The sequence below is a fragment of the Beta vulgaris genome, chromosome 1 (assembly GCF_026745355.1).
Source record: "Beta vulgaris subsp. vulgaris cultivar EL10 chromosome 1, EL10.2, whole genome shotgun sequence".
Taxonomy (NCBI): domain Eukaryota; kingdom Viridiplantae; phylum Streptophyta; class Magnoliopsida; order Caryophyllales; family Amaranthaceae; genus Beta; species Beta vulgaris.
The window spans coordinates 4313558-4339603 of NC_079202.1; the positions used below are offsets into that span (position 1 = coordinate 4313558).

Consider the following 26046-nt stretch of genomic DNA (forward strand, 5'->3'; position numbering starts at 1 on the left):
TATGATCTCAACTCTCTCACCAATGGTATCTCTAGGTTTATAATGTTTCAATATGTGGCCATTTACCTTGAAAGTGCCATCTTGTCAGTTCCATAATTTCACTGAACCACAGGGGTAAACCTTACAAACCTTGAATGAACCAGACTGTCATAAACGAAGTTTACCATGGAATAACTTTAGTCGAGAATTAAGAAAGACAACTAAATCTCCTTCCTTGGAATCTCTTCTCACAATGCCCTTGTCATGCCGTCTTTTAGTATTCTCCTTATACAATCCAGAAATCTTATAAGCATCAAGGCGAAGTTCATCAAGCTTATTGAGTTGAAGGAATCTCTTCTCACCCACTGTTTAAGAATCGAAATTGAGTCTCTTAATATCCTAAAACGCAGAGTGCTCTAACTGAAAAAAAAAGATGACATGTTTTACCATAAACTAGGAGATAAGAAATGGTGCCAATGGGGGTTTTGAAAGCTGTTCTATAAGCTGAAAGTGCAACCGTCTTCTCTAAGATGGTTTTAATCTCACGGTTGGAAATCTCCACTCAGCCACTACTTTGTGGGTGATAGGAAAGTCCCACCCTATGGTGCACATATTACTTCTTAAGCATGTATAACTTCAAATTTCTTCTACAAAAAAGTTTACCTACATCACTAATCAAAACCCGTGAAATGCCAAAGTGAGGAAAAATAGTTTTCTTGAAGAATCTACTAATCACACGAGCATCATTAGTGGGAGAAGCAAGGGCCTCCACCCATTTAGAGACATAGTGTATAGCAACCAAAATTATTTGTTCCCATAAGAAGAAGGGATGGCCCCATAAAATCCACGCCCCAAATTAAACATCAAATATCTCAACTTCAGGATGGTGTTGAGAGGCATATCATTCTTACAGGAAATATTACCCGTCCTTTGACATCCATCATAAGAATGAACATAATGGTGAACATCCTTAAACAGAGTAGGCCAATAGAAACTGTACTGAAGAATTTTTGATGAAGTTTTATTGGTACTAGCATGGCCTCCACAAGGTAAATCATGGCAATCAGAGATAATAAGTAGTATCTTATTTTTGGAGATACACCTTCTAATTCTGCCATCTGCACAAGATTTGTAAAGAAATGGATCATCCCAAAAATTATCTCCTCACCTCCTTGAAGAATTTTATCTTTTGCTGCAATGAGTAGCCTTGAGGAATAGTGTTGCTAGCCAAATAATTGCCTATATCAGCATATCATGGGATATCGTAATGGCTAAAGCTATAAGTTGCTCATAAGGAAAGGTACCATCAATCGGAAGATCCTCATCACCTTCACTATCAAGGACAAGTCGAGAAAGATTGTCAACAACAACATTTTTGGTCCCTTCTTGTCCCGAATCACGAAGTCAAATTCTTGTAGCAAGAAAAATCATTGAATCAAGTGGGTATTAGCATCTTTCTTGGTCATCAAATAATTTAGTGCTGCACGATTTGTGTGAATTATCACTTTTGATCCCACCACATAGGATCAAAACTTGTTCGTAGCATGCACCACTGCTAGCAATTCCTGCTCAGTTGTGCCATAGTTCATCTTGGTCAGAGTAAGAGTCTCGTTTGTGTAGTAGATCCCATGGTTTTTCCATCCTTTAATAGACCCAAGACTGCCCCCACTATACAGTTACGAGCATCGCATATAAGAGAGATTCTAGTCAGGTGATTGAATTATAGGGGTAGAGATGAAAGATTCTTTTATCCTATGAAAAGCCTCAGTACAAGCATCAATAAACACAAAAGGGTCATATTGGTCTAAAAGTTCAGTTAGAGCTCGAGCATTTTTTTATAATCTTTTATAAAATGGTGGTAGAACCCGCATGACCAAGAATACTTCTTCCTTCTTTAACATAATTAGAAGGAAGTAAATGCTCAATGACCTCTATCTTTGCTATGTAGACTTTAACGCCCCGATGAGAAATAATATGACCCAAAACAACTCCCAGTTGCACCATGTAATGACATTTTTCCCAATTGAGAATTAATCAACTTCTTGAGAACCTTTTGTAATTTAGCAAGGCAAACATCAAAGGATGTTCCATAAACGAAGAAGTCATCCATAAACACTTCCATAGAGTTCTTAATAAGACGTAAAAGAATTGCCATCATGCAACGTTGAAAAATGGCAGAAGCATTACATAATTCAAATGGCATCATTCAATATGCAAAGGTGCCACAAGGACATCTAAAAGTATTATTTTCCTGGTCACTTTGATGAATATGAATCTGAAACAATCGTAATATCCATCCAACCAACAGTAAAAGGAATGTTTTGCCAACCTTTCCAACATTTGATCAATGAAATGGAGGGGAAAATAATTTTTGCAAGTGGCCTTATTCAGTCTCCTAAAATGAATATAGTTCATGTGCCCCCCTATCAGAGTACTAGTTGGAATTTTCTCACCTTTTTCAGTCTTGATAACAGTCATGCCTCCTTCCTTTGGGACTACTTGTACGGGGCTAATCCAATTACTATCAGAGATATGGTAGATTATACCTGCATCAAGCAATTGAAGAACCTCTTTCTTGACTACTTCCTTCGTATTTGGATTACGTCGTCGTTAATATTCTATAGAACAAGCATGTTCGTCCTTAAGAATGATTTTATGCATGCAAAATGAGGAATTAATACCCTTAATATCATCATTGGTGTAACCAATGATATTTTTATATTTCCTCAAAACAACAAGTAGTTTTTCATTTTGAATGTCATGAAGCTCAACAATAATAATAATAGGGTAAGTGTCATTGGGACCCATAAATACATATTTCAAATTAAAGGTAAGAGTTTTAATTCTAACTTAGGAGGCATAGTACTCTCCTTGGTTTCAAAAACAGCCAATTGAAAAGCTATAGTCATACGTCTAATCCTCCAAGTAACTAACAAACTCAATATCTCCTTGATAGGCTTTCCAAATTCAATAGCTCGTGTCTCCTATAGAAGTTTCTTGCATTCTTTGGTCTCCTAATCTTCCTCATCAGCACTACCCATCAATACCGTTTGTAATGAATCATCAAGTTGCAAACCGAAGGCCTTGGCTTCTATCACCTTGTTAAAGGCACCCATTCTATAAATGGTTTCTCCCATTGAAGGAGAATTCATGGAGCTGGCGAGTGTGTACTGCATCTTCTTATCACGCACTTCAAAAAGGTCATCTCACCCTTATTCATGTCAATTATGGCTCCAACAGTGGAAAAAAGGGTCTCCCACTCTATAAATATGTGTGGGTTTCAATTCACCCAGGTTGAGTTTCTTGCAAATTGATGAAAGCATGAGACTTACACTAGCCCCAAGATCACACAAAGCATTCTTCTTAGCAACATCACCAAGTTTGAATAGCTGCCTGGATCTTCTAGCTTCTCTAAAAGCTTGTTCTGCAAAATAGCACTACACTCAGCTGTTAGTAAAACAGTGACATTCTCTTCATTCTTTTATTAGAGAGCATGTCTTTAAAAAACTTAGCGTAAGAAAGCATCTCAGAAATAGCATCCAAGAAAGGGATGTTTATGTGCAGGAAACTTCTTCTACTTCTTTTCATGTTTTTCATGTGCTAATCTTTAAGGGAACGGAACAGGTGGCTTATATGGTTCAACAAGGATCGCAGTGGGTTCCTTTTCCTTAGTCTTCTTAGCTTCATCTTCCAACATCTTCTCACCATGACCTTCTTCACTCAACTTTGTAACCTTTTATGCGTTTTTCTTTTTTTGCTGAGTCAGCTTCTCTATAGGCTCTTGTAATTTTTTACCACTCATCAACGTGATGGCATAGATATGCCCCTTAGGATTTGGTTTAGTTTGCCCATGAAGTTGGCATGAAGGTTTAGAGAAATGACTAATTGGATGGGCAAGTTGGGTCAGTTGATTCTCCATCAACTTATTATGAGTATTCATTTGTTGGAGAAAGTTGCTGAAGAATTCATTTTTCTTTGCTTGATATTGAACTTGATTTGCTTGACAAGAAGCTAGATTTTCATAATTATCTAAAGAGTAGATCTAGAGGATGATGAGGAAGGGTTGAAGGTGATCTTTGTTGAAAGCCAAGTGGTGGGGTAATTTATGTGTGGAGGTCGAGGCTGATTATTTTTATAGGAGACATTTGGATGATTCATCCAAAATGGGTTATATGTGTTTGAGTATGAGTTGTTTTGTGGTCTTATTTATGTGTTTAGGAGGGCATTGACTTGCTCAAATATCACCCCCATGGTGTTGTATTGACACTCATTCAATGAGTGATCCAACACTTCAAATATCTCATAAACATGTCATATAGGTCCGCTACTCAATAAGTCAACCTTAGTTGCCAAAACTTGCACAATGCTAGTCAAAGTAGCAATAGCATCAACCTCATACTTACCTCCTCTTTTAAGGATACATGAGATAAACTCCAGTCATTCAAATAATTTTTGGCAGCCATACCATCCAACAATATCTTAGCAGCTTCCGGAGTTTTTGCCATGAATGTATCGCCAGATGCGGCATCAATAGAGCTTCGAACATCATGCTTCAAACCATTATAGAGTGTTTGAATCAATAACCAATCGGGAATACCATGGTGTGGGAACTGTCTCTATAAAGCCTTTCTGCCTCATAAAGATACTCCAATTCATGTTGTTGAAGACCAGACATGTCATTTCTGAATTTTGAAGTTCTCATAGGAGGGAAGTATTTTTCGAGAAAACCTTTTGTCAGTTTTGGCCATGTGGCGATCTTTCTCACCTCTTCATCTTACAACCGTATTTTGCTTCATTCTTAAGAGAAAAAGAAAAAGCACAATATCAAATCAAGTCATTAGAAACATTTGTCAGTTTCAATGCATTACATCTCTCTAAAAATTTAGCCAAATGATCAGTAGGGCTCTCTTTTGGTGTTCCCAGATAAGAGTCATGTGAAATGAACTGAATAAATCTTGGCTTGAGCTTGAAGTGTGTTGCAGTGGTGGTTGGCCTGGTAATAGTGGTGGTTGTCTCATCGGGCATAACATATTCCCATAGAGACTTTGGTGTTTCGTCTCCCATTATTGGTTGTTGTTGTTGTTGTTGTTGTTTTTCCCTTTGGCCTCCTAATAATAATAATACTTATAAAAAAGGCCGGATTTTGTAGTTTCCTAAATCAATAGAAAAACTTAATTAAATTCTGTCGGAAAGCAGAACGACATTAACGTGTCGACGTCATATTACCAAACAATCGCATGAGCAAAACACTACTAGTGACATAAAAATAGGGCAACACAGAATGACACGGACGTGTTGACCTGTAAAACTGCAATCATGGAGTATTATGACTTCTGGAAAACGAGTGACTCGGATGTGTCAAAAATAACATGGACGTATTACCTTGAAAACATGCTTCTAGCAGATACTGCTTGAGATCCAGCAAAACAACACGGACGTGTCATATCATCCGTGTTCACCTGTTTCAGCACATGTTCATGCCCAAAAGCTAACCTCACTCCCCACAAGTGATTGAAGATGTCCGATTCACTTGAAAAGTAAGTCAAACACCACAAAACATCGCGAAGTGACATGTAACTAGAAAGAGCCAAAAGGATGCAAGAATTAGTCCTAAATGCTCTAAACTAAGTTAAATGAAACTTAAAAATGTATCTAAATTATGAACTATTATCGACTTATTATCACCGACCTATATATTATGCTTCTCTACCTTATCTTATATGCTTGTGTACTCCTGCCTATACATTGGTTATAAATACACTAGTCTTATATGTATGTGATGCGTGAGAAATCATATAAAGTATTACCTAAAAGCATAATAGTTTATTGGATGAGGAGGAAGAACCATTATTTTGTTTAGAGTTTGCATTTTCTTTTCATTTAAATATTGTAAATTTTGTGGAGCAATTGATCATGGAGATAGAATTATGCCAATGAATTAGGAATTAAAAAAAAAAAAGTAAAGTTAATATTGTTGATTTTGAAAGTTAATGATTCCACTTGAAGTAGACACTTTATTTGTATATATGTTTGTGGGTTTGTGTTTTTTTTTTTTTTTTTTTTGAAGTAAAGTTGTGATGCTTTTTATAAGTACTTGGTGAATCCCCTTCTCTTTCCTTATAGAATAGAAATAGGATTGTCTTGCGGTTTCATTTGGTGTACTATACGTGACATAAATCAAACCAGATAACAATAATATGGTTTCACATCTAACCTAATCAATTTACCACTCATACTAGTTCATATCTAATTAAAGACTTCAAATAAAGTCAATATTATATCTTTCCAAAGATTAGAAGAAGGGTGAAGAGATAGAACTAATAGTTTATTTGGGGTTTTTTGTAATTTTTTTTAAAAAACATTAAAAACTGCAAAGTTCTGTGCAACTATTAATTATGAGAGGGAGTTGTGCCATTGAATTAGAGATAATGTTTTTTTTAAAAAAAGTAAGTTGATAATGTTGATTTTGAAAGTCAATGTTTCCACATTAAGTAGTTAGTTTATTTCTGATTTCGTATTGTTTTAGTTTAGTTGAGATATTGTTTTTTCATGAGGCTATTGTGTTCCCCATCTCTTCCTTTATAAAATTAAGATGATATAAAATAAGTTTAATAAGTTAGTCTTGCACGCCTCAAGTACGTGTGGAAATTTTGTTGTTTGGTATCCACACAAATACCTTCATTATCTTCCAAGTTGGTTTTACCTAACCATGAGCCACAAATGGATTCAAAACTGTGTTGCTACCCACCAACCTTTCCTTCAATGTGCTATTAAAAGACTAATACATCTTTGGTTTAGATTTTCCATAACAGGATTCTAAGGGAGGCAAAGGGTTAGTTCTCATTGCAACAACTTGGCTCTTAGTGCCATTATATGTTTAGTTTCCATCACTTCCATAGTACAGCTAGTATATTCTATATATTATATATTATATATTATTTGAAACTTGTAACAGGTGAACGTCTAGTTATCTCTTCAATTACTTACCCAAAAACATGCTCGGTTACAAACAATTTTTGCAGCTAGCTCTTTGTTTATACTTCCTCCCTATTATGCAATACTTGTCATTTTTACTTTTTTATATATATTTTTTTTTTTTGACATCGAAGTAACATACAAGAAGTAAAACAGACTCCTACGATCCTAAAGTTGAAAAATTATTGTTTCGACACCAATATGCTAATTTACGCGCCTCAACAACTTGTAGACTCGACACCTTACTCAAGAAACACGACAAGAAACTACTTGCTTTCAAAGATAATCTTTCAAGAGTCCAGCGGATGGTGATGTCATTAAGACTGTTTGTTCGTAAAGCTTGAACCAAAGCATGGGACGAGGTGCAAAGCTTAACGCTGTTGTAGCCCGTGTCACTAGCCCAGGATAAAGCGCGAAGGCAGGCCAACGCTTCTGTTTGAACGGAAGACGCGGAATAGCAGAAAGCACCATGTTGTATAGTGGTACCATTGTCTCCCATGATGGTTTTCCAGGCGATTCCATGCCGATAATTCCCTTGAAACTTAGTGCCTGCAACATAAATTATTAGTGAAAAAGCACTATCATGTTGTTGTCCCATGTGCACACCTTGATACCCCGGCGGGTAGCCCGGATCAAGGGGATTTCGGGTAGGATCATACTTTTTTATATTAATGCAACAGTTCATACATAAAAAAAATTATTAACACAATATCTAACTTTCGACTCTCTACTAAATCTCCATGTCAAATGCAAATATTGTAATAATTTTGTAGTGAAATATATAATTTTAAAAAACCCAGCCTGCCAGCACTAACCATATAATGATATATATATATAAATTACAAATATAGGAAGATGACATAATTTTGAAAAAGCTAAGAGTTATGTTATTTTGGATGCCCAAAAAGGAAAAAACAAAAAGTCGTTGAGTATTGTAGACACATAATCGTGTTTCGCCATTCAAGAGTCCAATGATAAAACATACCGCGGTATTAGTTGGCGTGGCCTAATGGAAGAACAATTCGAATAACCAGGCATGTTGTGCTTTGAAATAATATTCTAAATTCCAATGAATTATCCATGATGATTAATTGTAAATTAAGCCTATAAAAAGAATTAAGTCCATTTTTAAGAGCTCAATTTAATATTTATTGATTAAATAAATATTTTCATAAATGATTTTATTATCTTTAATAAATACTTAGAGCATAAATCATATTTTGCATCCCGTAAAATTCAATATCCAGATTTTTAAGGATAAAATAGTATCATCAAAGCACATGTTTTGATTATACTGGAATATGCACCGAATGCGGCGGCCGCGCTAAGCGTGCCACATGCGTCCAACGCATTAGCCAGAACTCGTCAGGCTCGCCAATGAGCGCCTGAGTCCTGCGCCTGATGCACGTGTTGTGAGACCGCAAATTTATTTTCTATCCTTTTAAATATGGGTTTACACATGTTCAAACCTTATTGGGCAGACCACGTCAGGTCAACCAATCACCGCCTGATGCATGGACCTGCCCTGCCACGTCAGACTCCACCTGCCGTAGTAGGTGCGTGCGGCGCAGTTTCTCGCTGCCTATAAATACGTGCTCATTCCCGAATCAAACACGGCTTTTCATTACGAGTATTATTTTACGAGCACAAAATACTTACGATTTCTAATTCCTGATCATACTACGATCCTGGTTCCACAATTGATCCGCCTGAAATCGTTGAAGTTGACTAGGTCAAAGCTAGATCCGAAGAGCTCATATTTCTCGATGAATGGTGATTAGCTTCCTTGCATCATGTGCAAGTTTATCAAAATCGTATCACACGATATCTCAAGAGGGAGGTCAAACCTTGAAACATTAGAGTGGGTATCTTAATGCTCAAGGCATTAAGGAAAATCGTGTTAGATTTCTGAGGTAAATTTAGAGCTACCTAGGCTGGTCCATATATTGTCCAAATAATCCTATATGGAGGTGCAACCCAACTTATTGACATGACCGACACTAAATTTCACAATCTAATCAATCTTTTTTTTTTTCTTTTTGGCAATTCAAAATTTTTATTGACTACCAAAAAAATATGGTAAGGGGTACAACCAATCTGCAATATCACCCACTGTATAATAAGCTCTACAAAATGGGAAGCACCAACTATAGAACATTCTCTACATGGAGGCAAACAAACTGCCTACAAGCCAAAAAAATAGGATTTAGTAAAGTAACAACTTCCTGTCATCCTCTGTACATGAACAAGCAACCTGGAAAAGGATATCCTTCACAACCTGACTGCTAGCTACTGTTCTCCCATTGAAAATCTTGTTATTTCTCTTTTTCCAAACAGCATATACTATTTTAGTAAAGCACATGGTATATAGTCTAGTAGTTCTAGTGCTACCCCTATCTTTGGCAATGGCATTGCTACACTTCTTCTCAAAAGTACTCCCCTGACCTACGTAAGTACAAGCTAAAAACAGGAGTTGGATGGTCTCATCTGCACTATCACACAGGCTAGAAATTATTCTACAAGGAACATTCCAGGTGGTCAATATGTGAGTTGTAGCAAGTCTATTCTATAAGGCCAGCCACAGAATAAACTTGCTAATTGGAGTAGCCTGATTGTTACAAATCAGCCTCTTCCAATTAACCCTTTGATTATCTCCTTGAAGAAGCTTATAAGCTTGTTTGATACTGAATTTTCCATCCTTAGTGATGGCATTCCAATCACCCAGATCATTCAACAGCCCTCTACTGTCAATAATCTTCCTGAGCAACCAAGAAGAGTTATTATTGATGTTCACAGTAGAGTAGTTTAGCCTTTTGATGGAGTAAGCATTCACCCATTTAACCCACAGTCTATCAGATTTGAAGGCAATAACCTATAGTAACTTGAGCATAGCTGCTTTGTTCCAAAGAGCCATGTTGATTAAGTTCCAACCTCCACAAGATTTTGGATCATAGAGCTTATTCAAAGCTACATGAGTTTTTTTTACTCTATAGTGTTGGTTGTCCACAAATATCTTCTACAAATGTCTTCAACATCCTTGATGACTTTCTTTGAGAAAGGGAAGATATGTCCCCAGTAGTTTGCACACTATTAAGAATACTCCTTACGAGTTGGAGTCAACCTGCATAGGAGAGCAGCTTGGCCACCCATCCTTGAGGCCTAGAGGTGATTCTCTCAATCAAAGGTTTACATTGTGAATAATTGAGCTTTTTAGCATTTAAAGTTATCCCTATATACCTAAATGGTAGTGTGCCAATGTTCATATTGTAGGCCTCTACTAGATTTGTTGCTTCTTCATAAGTAACACCAAATAGATATATGTTACTCTTCTCAAGACTAGAATGATGCCCTGATGCAGCAGAAAATTTCTCAAAAGCTTGAAAGATTTTAGTGACTGAGATGTGATCTTCTCTAGAGAAAAGAAATAGGTCATCAACAAAGATCAAGTGAGTGAGCTGCAATCTTTCACACTTAGGATGTAAATTGAACTCAGGATTGGCTTGAAGTTCTCCCAAACATACGCTTAAATACTCCATGCATAAGGCAAAGAAAAAGGGGGATAGAGGGTCTCCTTGTCTCAGTCCTTTCTTGGCATTGAAGGGTGTAGAGGGTTTACCATTGACTAGAATAGAATAGTACAGTTCACACTTTGAACACGGGTCATGACCCAATCATTGAATTTAATAGGAAACCCAAGGTCCCCTAGCATACTATATAGGAATGGCCACTAAACGGAATCATAGGCCTTCTTGATGTCAACTTTAACGCAGCATCTAGGAGACGTTCCTTTCCTAGTGTAGCCCCTTATCAACTCGGTGGCGAGCAGAATGTTATCTGAAATGTGCCTGTTAGGCATAAAACCAGTTTGTGAATCAACAACCACTTCATGAATGACCCCCCTGTAGTCTATTTTTAATAATCTTAAAAAAAAATTATAAATGACCGTACAACATGCTATAGGTCTGGAATCCGTAGCTCGTACTGCATTTTCCACTTTGGGTATTAGAGTGATGGTTGTAGCATTGAGAGGCTTGTGTAGAATAGATCTATCAAAGAATTCTCGCACTGCTCCACATATATCTTCTTTAATTACATTCCAACTTTTCTTTAAAAAATAGGAGTTGAAGCCATCAATTCCACGTGCCTTAGCATCATTAATATTTGCCAAAGCACTATCAATTTCATGCACAGTGATAGGCTGAATCAACAGAGAACATGCTTCATGACTAAGCCTGAGCCCTGATCTTATAGTTTGCAAATCAATGGCATGAAGAACTGGAGCAATGGTACCAAGGAGGTTTTTATAAAACCCCACCAGCTCACCTTGCACATCATCAGGCTTTGTTAACACCTCATCCTGCTCAGTTTATAGAAGAATAATGATGTTCTTTACTTTCCTTACTTTTGATGTATAAATAAAGCTTAGAATTGGTGTCCCCATGAGCAATCCAATCAATCCTTAATTTCTACTTCAATATAATATTATCTAGTCCAGCCCAATGTCTAAATTGGTTATAATACTCCCTTTCTTTAGTTTGTAACTGATCATTATGATGAATATCAGGGTGAGCTTGCACTTGGATTAGCTTTTGTCTGTATCCTTCAGCTTTTTAACCAAGCTTTAAAGAAAGAGCTTGCATGAAGTTCTTTAACTGCTTTTTTTTACAGCCATTAACTTATTACATAGCTTCTGCATCTGGTATTACCCTGTTGTTGAGTGCTATTATGCACTTACAATATCCAAGAAATGATCATATTGAGTTAAAATATTATGAAATTCAAAAGGCCTACCTCCTCCAGTGTCATGACATTCAAAATCAACCAGGAGGGGGGAGTGATCTAACACCTCACTAGGTAGATATTGAACAATAATTTCAGAATATTTATGCTCCAGACATCATTCACATAAGCACTGTCAATTCTACTAGACACTATGTCTGCTCCAATACTATTATTAGACCATGAATAAAACAACCAACTATTAGGAGCTTTCATGACATGCCCTTCCATAATGAAATTATTAAGATCTTGGGTTTCACTCTCTGTAACTGGGGAGCCATTAATTCTATCCTGAGCATGAGCAACAGCATTGAAGTCCTCTATGATAATAAGGGGTTGACTACAGTCAGTAGTAAACTGCAGTAGTTCTTGCCAAAGAGTCTTTCTATCTTGTATGGTGCGAAGCCCATACACAACAACTATGTGAAATTGAATGCTACCGGCCATATTTTCAACATTCATGATTATAATTTTCTCAGACTTAGACATAACTTGAGCTTTAACTTCACCTAGTTTCCATCCAAACCAAATCCTTCCCCTAGGAGAATGATAATTATTGTCCTCCCACTGCCAGGCCAAACCAAATTGTTTCCTAGCTTTAGCCACATTATTGCTCCTAACTCTTGTGTCATATGAGCAACACAACTGATGCCATGTTTATTTAAGAACGTTTTAACCTCTTTTTGTTTTATAGGATCATTAAGTCCTCTAACATTCCATGTAGCCACTAACATCAAGACAAATAAGGGTTAGATCCCTTAGCACTCCTAGACATACCCAAGTTTTGACCACTATGATGAAGGCTAGCAGCTCTAGCAGTTTGAAAAGCAATTTGTTTCCCCTTATCCTTGGATTTCCTAGTAACCACTTTCTAGGATCCTTCCTCCTCATTATCATGGGTGTAAGTATGAATTACATTACTAGGGATAGCCACAGGTGTAATCTCTCTACTTAGATCTACTACAATACTAGGATCGCCAGTTACCCCGGCATCTACTAGTATTGTAGGATCACCAGTAGGATCTTTTGGACTGCAACATCTCCTTCACCTGATACCTATTGAGCTTTTGGCACCCATTTTTGCACCAGTTTGGGCAAAGGTTTGGGCCTACCCATATTGGTCTCACAATCATGTCCCACCTTGAGGCATTTTCCACAATATGGAGGCAAACAATCATAGATAACTTTCTGAGTGAAAGTAGTACCATAGGCTCCTCTATATGCATTTCATTAGGAACCCTCTTAGTTACATCCATCTCAATAAGAACCCGAGCAAAAGATACTCGAAGAGCCTTCGAGGTACATTCATCTGCATAAATTGGCACCCCTAGCAGACTACCAAACCTACTAACGGAATCATTACTCCAGCAATGTATTGGAAGATTAGGGAATTTTACCCAAATGGGTACTATCTTCAACACTTCACTGTGAATATTGAATAGGTGACCATTGCTTCACTATAATAGGTTCCCAAAAAAAAAAAAATGTGGTCCAGCAAACAGAATAGCATCTCGTTCAATCCTAGAGTCCAACTTAACAACAAAATAGCCCTCTTCATGCTTAAAAATTTTGAGACTTTGAAGATACATTCCACTGTGCTTTTATATAGGATATCATAGCTGTTAATGTAGGGTTTTGCCTAAACATAGAATATGAGTGAGTTAATCCATATATAGCTTAGCTTAAACACTTCAACTTTATCAACTTTAGCAACAGGGTGGCTATCCAACAAGGTCGGAGTAATAAATTTGAGACCCATACCTTTTGCAGAGATTTTACTCTATGCTGTGAAGAGCTTCTATTTCTGCATCGCAACATTTTCCACCGATTTGGGGATCAAATTTGATGGTTGAGTTTCTGGGTTTTCAGCTTCATTTGGAGTTAGTATTCCATTGGGATTGTCACTAACACTTACTTTTTTTACCCTCTCATTAATTCGAGACTCTTCCCCAGGCTTTTCTCGTCCCAGAGAACTTTACATCGACCCCGTCGTCTTCTCTTTTCGTCCCATGGAAATCTGGGCAGCGCACATTAGAATATCACCTTAACATGCGCCTTGAGAGCTCAACGAGTATATTATTTCGAGGAAAATTGAATTGTTGGAGGGAAATGTAAATATCTAATCAATCTTGATCAACTCAAGATATTTATGTGTAATACACAACCAATTCCTGGATTGGTAAAAAGTAATCGAATTCTTTAGCATGAACTATGTGCGGCCTGATTCATATTTGGATACGTAGGCCACCTTATTCAAGGTTCAGTCCTTTCAATAATTAAAACCCCCTTCGGTACATGGTACATCCGAGTCTAAACTTAACTTGTTAAAATAGATGAGCTAAGTTCATTAACCTACCCGTAACGCTTAGCACATCACAGTACTCCAAACACATATCAGTTGTGACAAGCGCAGTGCAGTGCGCTCGACACATCCTATCGCATCTAGCGCACTGTCATGCAATACAATTGTTCTTCTGGCATTTGCTACGATGGTTAAAGTGCATCAATATATATTTTTGCAACATAGATAGGCTGACTTCGGTGTAAATAAAAATAAATTTGTTTTTATTAATAGAATTTTTTAACAAGAATAATACAAACTTTTGTCCGTTCTCTCGTAATATTACAAACTTTTAATAATACAAACTTTTGATCAAAAATTCCTGCAGTAGGGGGTTAGGGGAGGAGGTAGAAAGAAGAAAGATCATTTTGTAATTTCTTTTTAACCTGTTTTACCGATTACAAGTCAACTTCAGCTACTAGAGGTATTTTCATGTAAAGCTTGTATTATTGCGAAAGAACAGGCAAAAATTGTATTATTGTAGTTAAAAAATCCTTATAATATTGTTGAATAAAAATAATAACATCAAACATAAGTTATAATTATTATAACATTACTATGTGGCAGGCAAGCCTTATTAAAAGTAATAAATTAACATTAAAACAATAGCTTTAGTCTAGGAGACATTGTTGCAACTAATCCTTCTTTTCTTTACCCTTCTTAGCTTCTCACGCTTCCTTTCCTTGGGCAGAAGTTTTTCCCTTTTCCATTTGTAGCTTTAGTCTAGGAATCTTCCTCTTTTCCCATACTACCATCGTTAATTTCTCTTTGCACATAGGAGCGACTTTCTGTCGAGATGTCTTTTCAATGTCAGTCCTTTCCCTAATGATTACCCCTGCCAAGCGTAGTCTTCTCTTTGTCGATGCTACCCATGGCTCCAGTCTCTCCTGTACTGGTATTACCTTTGGCCCTAAATGACCCTTTACCGAAAACGTTTTCGCAATAGGTTTTTGGTCATTCTTCTTTGTAGATGTGTTTACATCTGGCTTTTTCCTCCTATCATTCCCAGTCCTCAAAGTTTTCACCACCGTACGTGGAGTAAACTTCCATTTTTTGGCCACTTTCAGCAGATTCCTTACCCCGTCATCTCCTTCCTCATTGCAGGGTCCTGCGTCAGCATCCATGGTATATAACTGTTTGACACCTTCTCCGATTCTAGTCTCTCCTGCGTATACTATATGAGAAGCTCTCCCTAATATTTCTCGCACTTCCTAATCCTACTCCAGGTTAGACCATATATCTTGGGAGCAATAGTGTCCTCCACAGGAATTAGTTGGCGGTAACCATAGTGTGTAACCGCCCGCACTTCCGAGCTGCTAGCTAATCACACTTAAGATACGCTAATTATAATTAACGCTTAATCACCTCGAATTATATTTACTTGCAGCGGAACCATAACCTAAAGAACGATCCTATACCTATGGGTCAGGGCCCACAACATAATAACTTCAAAACCAATACGTGATTTATAATACTTTACTCGAAATCCCAAAACAATACAATACTTAATATCAAATGAGAACTTAATATTCAACAATTATATGCTAAATATAACTTCGAATCTCTAATTTAATTTCCATCTCTTAACTGAAAACTCTTTCTCTTGATTCATCCAGAAATCCGAACATACACCTACAAATTACAGACGAAAATACAAAACAAAAACAAAACTAAAATAAGCGAAAAACTCAGTAACTTTACTTCAGCCCGTCAAAATGGTTTTTGTTCGTAAAAATTTTCATATCAGAAACAAATTTGGTAATTGTTCGAAAATAATTCATCTTTTAATTATATCGCTCGCATAGCTCAATTACTTAACACAAATCGCTAGCAAGTACAGGCTTATAACATAACATAACATAATATTCGACCTTATCTGGTCTTAACTCATATACGAATCATTTTACTCCACCTGTACCTTGCCCACTATTCATCTCAGTTCATAAACTAAGCCAGCTAAAACAATTTTGAAATCATTTTTACATTATCTTACTCAAATCATATTTCTTAAATATAATAATATCCGAACAATTCCAATAACATAACAAAGTCATATATATATATATATTCACAAATTCATACATGAAGATGCATCTATAACCATGGCCATGACTATAATTGATAATACGATATCAAAAATACAACAAACACACACGGGCATTTAAATAAATTCTGCTGAACATAAAGGTTACCTCAAACCCAAGAACAATTATATGCAATCTCCATGAACATTTATGATAATCTTGATCTTCAACTCCAACTCGAACTCCAACATAGTTCACCCAACACAATAACATAATGAACAACCATTCTTCAAATAGATCATAATCAATCTTAAACCTTATGAGCTAATTATGATTTTCTAAATGATACCAACAATTTTCACTATAATTAGATCAACAATTTCAATCACTCATACTTTTAAAGCTCTTCTTTGGACTATTATAACTTATATATACCACCCATGCCATAATCTAATTCAATTCATCAATCTTCATGATAACTCAATTCACAGAGACATGACTTCCTCCTAAAATCTGATTCTGTAAACTAACTTAACAAAAGATCTAAATTTTTATTTCAAAGTTGTAAAACTTATCTCAATGTACTAATCAAGGAGTAAAGGATAATTTTTTATCTGTAGAAATTGATTTTGCTAATCAACACAAGATTTATAATTCAAAGACTAGTACAATTCCATAAATAATTAAACATATATAAACCAGAATTTAATTCAGAAATAAGAGTAATACCTTCCCAAGAAATTAGAACACACAAAGCTTAATAAGAAGGACAACATCGACAGAATTCTGATGATTGAGAATGAATGGATCACCAGCGAATCCGACGAAGCTACAACGGCAACGACGGTGTCGGAACACCAACCGGACAACAACAGCAATACCGAAGCAGAGGAGAGAGAAAATTGGACTTAAAGAACAACCAACAACAGTAACACCGAATAGCAGCAACAAAATACAGAGGAGAGAGAAAATCCAGCAACACCATTAGAAAAGTAGACGCAAGAACCACGGCGGCAGCGTCAGCCGTGGTGGCCAAGAAATTCAAGCGAGAGGAAGGACTGAGTTTGAAAAATGTGGAGGACAACGAAGAATGGGTTTAGAATGAAGGAGTTGGGGTTTTTTTATTTTGTGAAAGAAGACATAAGAACTTGACAAGTAAACACATTAGTGTCCACTCCTTGTTAAGCCACGAAAGATATAAAGGAAATGGGTTTTCTTTTTTTTTTCTTTTCCTTGTTTTTTTATTTTTCAAAATATAACTTAAACCCATATTCTATTTAGACATTAAATTTTACCTTTTTCAAAGATGTTTTACAATAGTTCCACATACAATTAAGGTAATAAAATATAATTATCTTTTAATGAAACCTGCTTAAAAATACGGTTGTTACATAGTGTCTCACTACCCTCGAAGGAAAATAGTAAGGCAGGGTGTACAGGCTACACAACTTCACATAAGAAGAATCTTCATGACATCCTACCATAGAGTCAATCCTTCACCATGGGACTACCCATCTAATGCTAAGTTCCTCATCCCCAAAGAAAAGGCTCTAGTCTTCAATAGATTTCTTAGCCAAAATCTTCTTCCTACCAATGAACCCCTTTTTGTTATACCACTCCATGTTCTTTGGAGGATCAATCCGCCTCAAGTGCTTTATCAGCCAGATCTACATCAACAAATACAATAGTATTTTATTATTGCTTCCTCGCGAGTAATGCAAATACAACATTATATTATTATAGCTTCTTAACGAGTAATAATACACATATAACACTATTTTATTATTGCTTCCTAAGGAGTAATAATACACCTACAACACTATTTTATTATTCCTTCATACAGAGTAATGATATATGCAACATTGCTTTCCAACAAGTAATATCAAATACGACCTACTTCATATGCGCCCGACGCGATATGTCGCATCCAGCGCACGATGATGTTCGATCTTTTTGTCATTTTATTTGTTTTTTTCTCGGGGTTTGAAGACCATAATTCCATTATTCGATCTCGATATATTATTAAAACAAATTACAAGGTATTATAACTTCACGTAAAGTCATAATATGTCCAATCATACATGGAAAATTATATTCGTTAGTGCAACACTAACAAATTAGTTTTACTTTCAATAGTAGGGGGCTCCCTGAAAATTGCCCTTTTGGATCTTTATTCACAACATCTAGACCAATAATCATCTCCCCTACACAAAGTAGCATTGGTGTCCGCCCTACCTACAGTTGCCTCGCTACAATAATCAGGGAAGAAAAGCCAGCACCAGTATTCACATGCACAAATAGAAAACGACTAAGCAGGCATATTACCAATACCCACATGCAATATGTCTACCTAGACTTGTCAGTATAGGACTATAAACTGCTGCTAGTTTGGTTAAATTCACCCGCCTCCCATACACTATTTCCGATTGCGATTCATCTTTCATTTTTATATATTGCTCAAAATTACTAAAGAAATAATCATCCAAATTAGGGACACATGGTAATTGACTACGAGGCCAATCTATTATGGCACCAAATTTCTCGAGGAAAATAGTCAATTTATGATTCCCAAAGGAAAAAAAATGATGGATAATATCCTAGAAATTCACAGCTGTATAAAGGAAATTATAATCCAGTCTGTAAACCTTAGGGATGCCAGCACATACAGGTGTCCCTTTTCCAGTTCTTGTTTCTCCGTATTGGTCAGCGCAAACAGCGACCCACTCAACATTGGTTCGAACGCCACAAAGAAGAGTAAAATGTTTGCAGGGAAGTATTGTAGAGAAAAAATTATGGCGGGAAATAATACTAACTCCCATAATCCATTCTAATTTTGTAGAATTACCTTCGAAATAACGCATGCAGTATTCTATTTATAATAGCTCCGCGTCCCAACCCTTAGCGGATTCAGATTTTACATAGTAGACGAAAACCGCATCAAGCACTAAAAGTTGCGCCCTGCATAAGCTCGTGCGCCAGCCGTACATCCTCCCTAGTGATATTGTTCTGGACTCTCATGCATACCAAATGCTTTTTATTTATTAGTAATTAAGATGACATTAAAACCCGAAAAAAACTACACTTAGAGGCTGGATTATCAGTATAGATTCTGAAGGACATCACCCTATCCTTGGTTTTTAATCTCTTTTGCAACACTAGCCAAATGATAAACTTGTTTTTAGGGATAGAATATTTATTCCATACATACCTCCACCATTGAACCTGAGCTTGGGTTCTCGCAGTAGTCAGACTGTTATACTGTTTTTTGATGCTAAATTTATCATTGAGCATCCATTGATTACCAAGTAGTCTAACATTGGCATCCTGTTTTGCTTTACAAACAAGTTTTCATGCCTAGCTAGCTGAGCTAGGGGCCACATGTGTACTCCAATCACCCCCCTTGATATAGATGTAGCTCACTCACTTAACCCACAAATTCTCTTTCCCTTGAGCAATATGCAAGCCAGTTTATTTATCGCAGCTAGATTCCAAGTTTCAAGGTCTCTAAAACCTAGCCCACCTGAGATCTTAACCTTACACATATCCTTCCAACAAACAAGCCTAGCTTTACTGTCATTGTGTGTCCCAGTCCATAGAAAGCACCTACACAGAGGTCACTTCATGAATTACAGCCTTAGGTAATACAGAGATCTTCCCCTAGTATACATGAATACTCATTAATACACTATGAACAAGTTGACTACTAGCAGCAAAAGAGAGATTTCTCAAGCTCTAGTATCTTATCCTATGTATTATTTTATCAATCAAAGCCTGACAATCATGGGCTTTAAGTTTCATGGTAGAGATGGTAACCCCCAGATATCTAAATGGCAGAGTCTCAGTAGTGAAAATACTCACTTTAGTGACTCTCTGGATCTCTTGGTCACTCATACCAGCAAAATAACCTTCAGACTTATCCTTATTCACTTCAAGGCCAAATGTATTAGAGAACATCTGCATCCCTTGTAACATGGTGTAGATGGACTTGAAATCACCATTACAGAAAAGGAGCAGATTATTTGCAAAACATAGATGTACTAGCTTTAACTCTTTACACCTTACATGAAAGCTAAATCCTTCCTGCTCCCCAACATAGCAGGGAATCATGTCAAGATAATCCATGCAGAGTGTAAATAATAAAGGAAACATAGGGTCCCCTTGTCTCAGACCTCTATGACTTTCAAAAAAACCACAGGAGGCTACATTCAACATCATAGAGAATCTTAGAGACCTCACACACTCCATAATTAAGTTTACAAAAAAAGAAGGAAAGCCAGTCCCCTCAAGCATTTGCTGGACCAAATTCCAGTTCACTGTGTCATAGGCTTTCTTGAGGTCCAATTTCATCAAGCAACCAGCTCTTGTATTCTTCCTTTTGTACAACTTCACAAGGTCTTAGCAAATCATTACATTGTTAATAATGCTTCTCCCAGCAACAAATGATGCTTGACTGGGAGAGATAATATCAGTTAGGATTCTATTCAGCTTTTCACTAATCAGTTTTGTAATACATTTGTAGAGTACTGTACAACAGGCAATTGGCCTAAAATCACTCACATTTTTAGGGCATTTTATTTTAGGCACAAGAGTTAGAGTGGTGACAGTAATCACCTTCAGTAGCTTCCCAGTTTTTAAAAAGTCAACAATTGCATCAATAGCATCATCACTCACCACCTCCCAGGAGTGTTTGTAGAACTTGTTGTTAAAACCATCAGCCCTAGGAGCCTTCCCATCAGGAATACTAAACAAAACCCTCTTAAAATCCTCTTTAGTGATATCACTATTTAGGATTTGTAAGTGCCCCTCAATCAGATGTTTCCCTTTATGTATGAGTGCTTGAAGGACCATCTGTTTTTGCTGTTTACAAGCAAACATACATTGATAATAATCAAGGAAGGCCTGCTCCGCTTTATCCCTCTCATTCACCTAGCACCCCTTCATAGTGTGTATGGCATGAATCTTATTTTGGCACCTCCTTTTAAGAGCTTGATAATAAATGTGGGTGTTTTCATCCCCACACCTAAGCCAAGCCAACTTCGATTTCTGTTGTAAAAGTGAATTCATGTTCTGTTGAGGAGCTCTAGGTCTTGCCAGAGCCTCTATTTCTCTAGCAGTCAAACTCACATCATCCATCTGTCTATGCATCTTCACTGAATATCAGCCAGTTTCGCTTAGCTTTTATGACATTAGCTTCAACATCTCCAAACCCTTCTTTAAATTGTTCATCACTTTCAGCGCCTGCTTGAAAAGCTTCAACTTCTCACAAACTCTAAACATAGGGCATCCAATAACCTGCTTTATCCACTCATTTCTGACAGCATTCAACATAGGGGGGTGAGTACGCCATATCTATACTAATATATTAAAAGACGTGCGTAAACCAGGAACAGTGTCATGTGGCGCTCTCCCTAGGGAGTTTTAGTTCATGTAATCCATGTACAATGAAAAAAATTTAGAAATTGCATAGTATAGGTTTTGATCCCGTCACCTCAAGTTCATGTACTAAAGTTTTAACCACTAGACCAAGTTGTATTTAGTGATATCATATCAAAGTACAATATTAATAAATGAAATTTTTCTTACCCGGGGAATAGTCCGGGCCTAATAACTAGTTATGACATCTAAATGGTGTTTTCTTTCTTATCAACATTTTTTTGGTCTATTCAAAATCCAACCGCCATCCCCTTTGCTTCTCATTCTTTTCTTTTATTTTTGTTGGGGGAAACTTTTTTTCTATGCTTTTTCAAAAGCAACAGTGTGTGGATTAATTAAAAAGAAACGAACTAAAAAAAAATGTGTAGATTAAAAGGAAACAAAGGAAGCATATAGTTAAAGAGCTTTAGTATATACGTGTTGCATTTATATTGTCCTAAGAGATTGGGGATATTTTCAACTGCCTAGCAAAATGAAATTCCTAGGGTATAGGAAAATAGACTTGTTGAACTCCACTTTTAATTACATAAAGCTCCGCATGTTACTTTTGGACCCATTGCTGATGGTTAAAGTGCAGGTGCGCAAGTAAGATACAAGTATACAACATGGAATTAAGGATCTTTTTCACCACCAAAAGATAAAAATTGAAAAGAAATGGAACTTTTTTTGGCCTTTATCTTATCTTCCCTTTTGCTGTTTCACCCAACTATGAACGGGTGAAACATGCTCTTTAGATGTATAGCTTGTGTCCTGAGCATCTACGTATAATCACATGCCGTTGCCACAAAAGTGTTGAAGCCATTGCGTGAAAAGGCGATATCACTACTATAGTTATCTTAGCTTTCATTGAGTATTACTTTGGTTTTTTTTCCATTAGAGGCTTCAAGTTCGTGTAGTGATAAAATGTTTATCATGAACGATTATCACGCCCATTTACAACCATATATTATTAAAAAAAGGTTTTATATGACGCTTCTATCAGGAAAAAAAATTGTCTCATATTTTTGTGTATTTGAAACCCTTTTTATTGTTAAACTAACCCGTGTTTGTGTGTTTGAAACGCATGTTTTTGTTTACTCAATCCCTGTTTGTTAAAAAGTAAACATGTGATCTATGTCATAAAGCAAAAAGTTGCATTGATTTGTGTGTCCCATTCAGCTTCCCCCCCCCCCCCCAAAAGTACATTTGATTATTAATACGAACCCATGTTTGTGTATTTGAAACCCTTGTTATTGTGAAATCAACCCGTGTTTGTGTGTTTGAAACCCATGTTTTTGTTAACTCAATCCCATTTTATAATTGTTAAATTCCTTAATATTATATTGACTTCATTTAATTGTTAAATTACCACTTTACCCTTTTTGTAGTTATTAAATTACACATTTACTCTTGTGAGTGGACGGTGATAACCGCTCATGATGAGTGTTTTATCACAACTCTCCAAGTTATGAGTTCAGTTCGATGTATCCTCGAAATAACTTATTTAAATCAAATTAACTAAGGTGATATTCTGATGCTATCTAATCATCTTTACGTAAATATACGCACTACGCAGTAACTTTCAAAATGAATTAATTAATGTTAAAACAGTAAATCCTAGCTACATCAAATATGTATTATTCTCCTTCTTTAGAAGTACTATTCACATAATATCATTCTAGGATGCATGCACCATAAAAAGAGAATATTTATAGTACATCTGGGTGTACCATGTTTATGGTACACCCGAGATTATTTTCTCCAAATGAGCAAAATGAGCGAATGAGCAAATGAACAAAATGAACAAATGAGCAAATTAAATGAGTAAACATTTTTACCTATTTAAGAAAATGAGCAAAGACTTTTATTACAAAATGAGCAAAGTGAGCAAATGAGTAAAAGAGCAAAGTGAGCAAATGAGTAAATGAGCAAAATGCCCATATGAACAAATTTGGTGTCAACTGAGTACCTAAAAATTCTAATTTATTACAAAAATACCCCTAGGTGTACCATGAGTTAACTCCATAAAAGTGTTGCAGTAGCTTGTTAAGATGTTTCATATTTTATGGTTGACTTTCTCAAGCTCTTTATTAATAATATACTTCCGTTCTTTCTTCTTGTTCAAAGCTTCTTTGAAAAAATAGTCTAAACTTGAAATATCATAACATTTTATGAAAAGTCTATATTTGGAAATGATGTATCAAATTGGACCTATCAAGAGCTCACATGAAAAATATATATATTTGTATACAAAAAACTTATAATTGGACGCGGTGCACACTAACTTAGTGTACATCGGATTGGTAATTGTTTTCAACTTCATATACTGAGTTTTATATAGATATAGTGAACGTAGATACAATATAGAGGATTTTATTAACACAAAACATATAGTGACATTATATGCAATATAATAGAGGATTTAATTTTAATGTTTTATATGCAAGAAAAAAGCGTAGGTTGTATAGTGTATATATATCATGATACGGGCATTTAACATATAGAACGATATAGTGAGTTTCTGCATGATATAGTGAGTTTCTACATGATATAGTGGATGGTTCATAAATAATGTAGTTTCTACATGATATAGTATGTTTCTAAATCATATAGTGAGTTTCTTCATGATATAGTGGAAACTGAATGATATAGTCGATTGTTTAGAAATAGTGTTGTTTTTTCCATGATATAGTATGTTTTTGAATGATATAGTGAGTTTGCATTATACATGATATAGTGGGTTTATGTATGATATATTGCATTGTTAAAAAATGATACGTGTTTTTAATCTGATGCATGCTAATATTAACGTGAACTGGGTCCACGTGACTCAGATGGATGGTTGTGATGTTTAATAGTTAAATATGGTGCTTCCTATTTGAGATATTCCAATAAGGAAAAACAAAAATCAATGAAAAAGGGAAGGAAATTATCAATAAATGTTGAGATATACATAAGTTGTATGTTAATATTATCTTTTTTGGAATATTCCTTAATTTGTAAAAATAGTTTCCTGATGAGTTTAGAACTCCAACTCTTGTGTATATGCCACAATACGTGTCATAAGAAACACACACAAAATTATTCGTTCAATCTCCTCTTGTACATGGTATTAGTCTAGGTTATCCTTCCTTATCAGTCGTTATCGCCTACAATGATGTCATCCCTCCACGACCACCCAAACTCGATGCCTCCTCTCCTTATTACCTTGGTCATCAAGACCGTCCTGGAGATTTTCTCATACTCACCCGCTTGCGTGACACCAACTACGATGATTGGACGACCGATCTACAGACGGCTTTTGAGCGTCGTAAGTTCTGTTTCCTCGATCGCAGCATCGCCAAGCCATCTTCTCCGTGCACCGCAGCGGACTGGGCAGCCCTCCAGGCCATTTTGGTTTCGTGGATGATAAACACCATCACACTGGAGGTCAAAATTATTATTCCTAAATTCCAAGACCCACATCATCTTTGGAATGCTCTCAAGGCACGTTATTCCGCCACATTCGTTGCTTGTAGTTAATGCATTAACGAATATCGGAGCGTCTGTCCGATGGCCAAGAAAGAGTGATCGCCTAGACGCGCAGAAAGATCAAACGAAATGGTGTCAATTCCATCACAATCATGATCACAAGACGAAAGAGTGCATTGCACTCAGGCATGAAGTCGCGTTCATTCTTAATAAAGCCCACCTACACGATCTACTGAGCAACAAAGGAAAAGTATCCTTCGAGCGGAATTCAGCCAAATCTATTCCGCCTGCATCCCCTACACATGTCAAGGTAACTAACGTAATTTCAGATGGATCTGATGTCTGTGCGATAACACATTCTGCATCCTAAAGCCTAGCAAGAGACTGATCCCCCTCGTCCATTGTTCCTAAGTCTTGCAGGTTTGACGACAAACGTAAGCTGGAGGCGATCTCGATCACCTTTGACGATGATGAGTATGCAACGTGGAGCATCACGACGGCCTGGTTATCTCTCTAACTGTCAGCAACTGCTTGCGACGACGTGTGTTGGTCCACGGAGGAAGCTCAACCAACATTATCTTTAAGAGCGCCCTCGAAGGTATGGGTCTTTGAGATAAAGATATAACTAAAAACTCTATCGTCTTAGTTGGTTTCAGTGGGGGAGGCCCAGCATACTGTTGGAGAAATCACGCTGTCAACCCTAGCCAAAGGCGTCAATCTGCCAACCAGGTTCAATGTCGTAGACTGCCCGTCCGCCGTGGATTCATAATATGAAGGCAGTTCCATCAACATATCATCAGATAATGAAGTTCCCCACCGAATGGGGGGTCTAAGAAATCAAAGGCGAGCAGAAAGCTACTCGAGAATCCTACATATCATCGCTCAAACCTCCCAAACCATCTATCTAGCAATTAACGGACGGATCAACGCCTTACACTCCTGACGAGCATAATACAGAGGAAGTGGTGCTCGATTCGATCTTTCCTGACCATGTCGTTCAAATAGGAGCGACTCTATCGCAGGAAATGCATGACCAGGAAATTAATTTTTTGAAAGCTAACAATG

The 26046-nt window shown here is 36.6% G+C and overlaps 1 long non-coding RNA gene across 1 annotated transcript; it reads right to left on the reverse strand.

Annotated features, from left to right (window-relative positions):
- Positions 1 to 15563: 15563 nt before the first annotated feature.
- Positions 15564 to 16828, reverse strand: LOC125491955 (uncharacterized). The gene is made up of 2 exons (XR_007268482.2): positions 16267 to 16828; positions 15564 to 15706 (listed from the first exon to the last, which is right to left on the reverse strand). It is a non-coding gene; the product is annotated as an uncharacterized LOC125491955 (long non-coding RNA).
- Positions 16829 to 26046: the final 9218 nt, after the last annotated feature.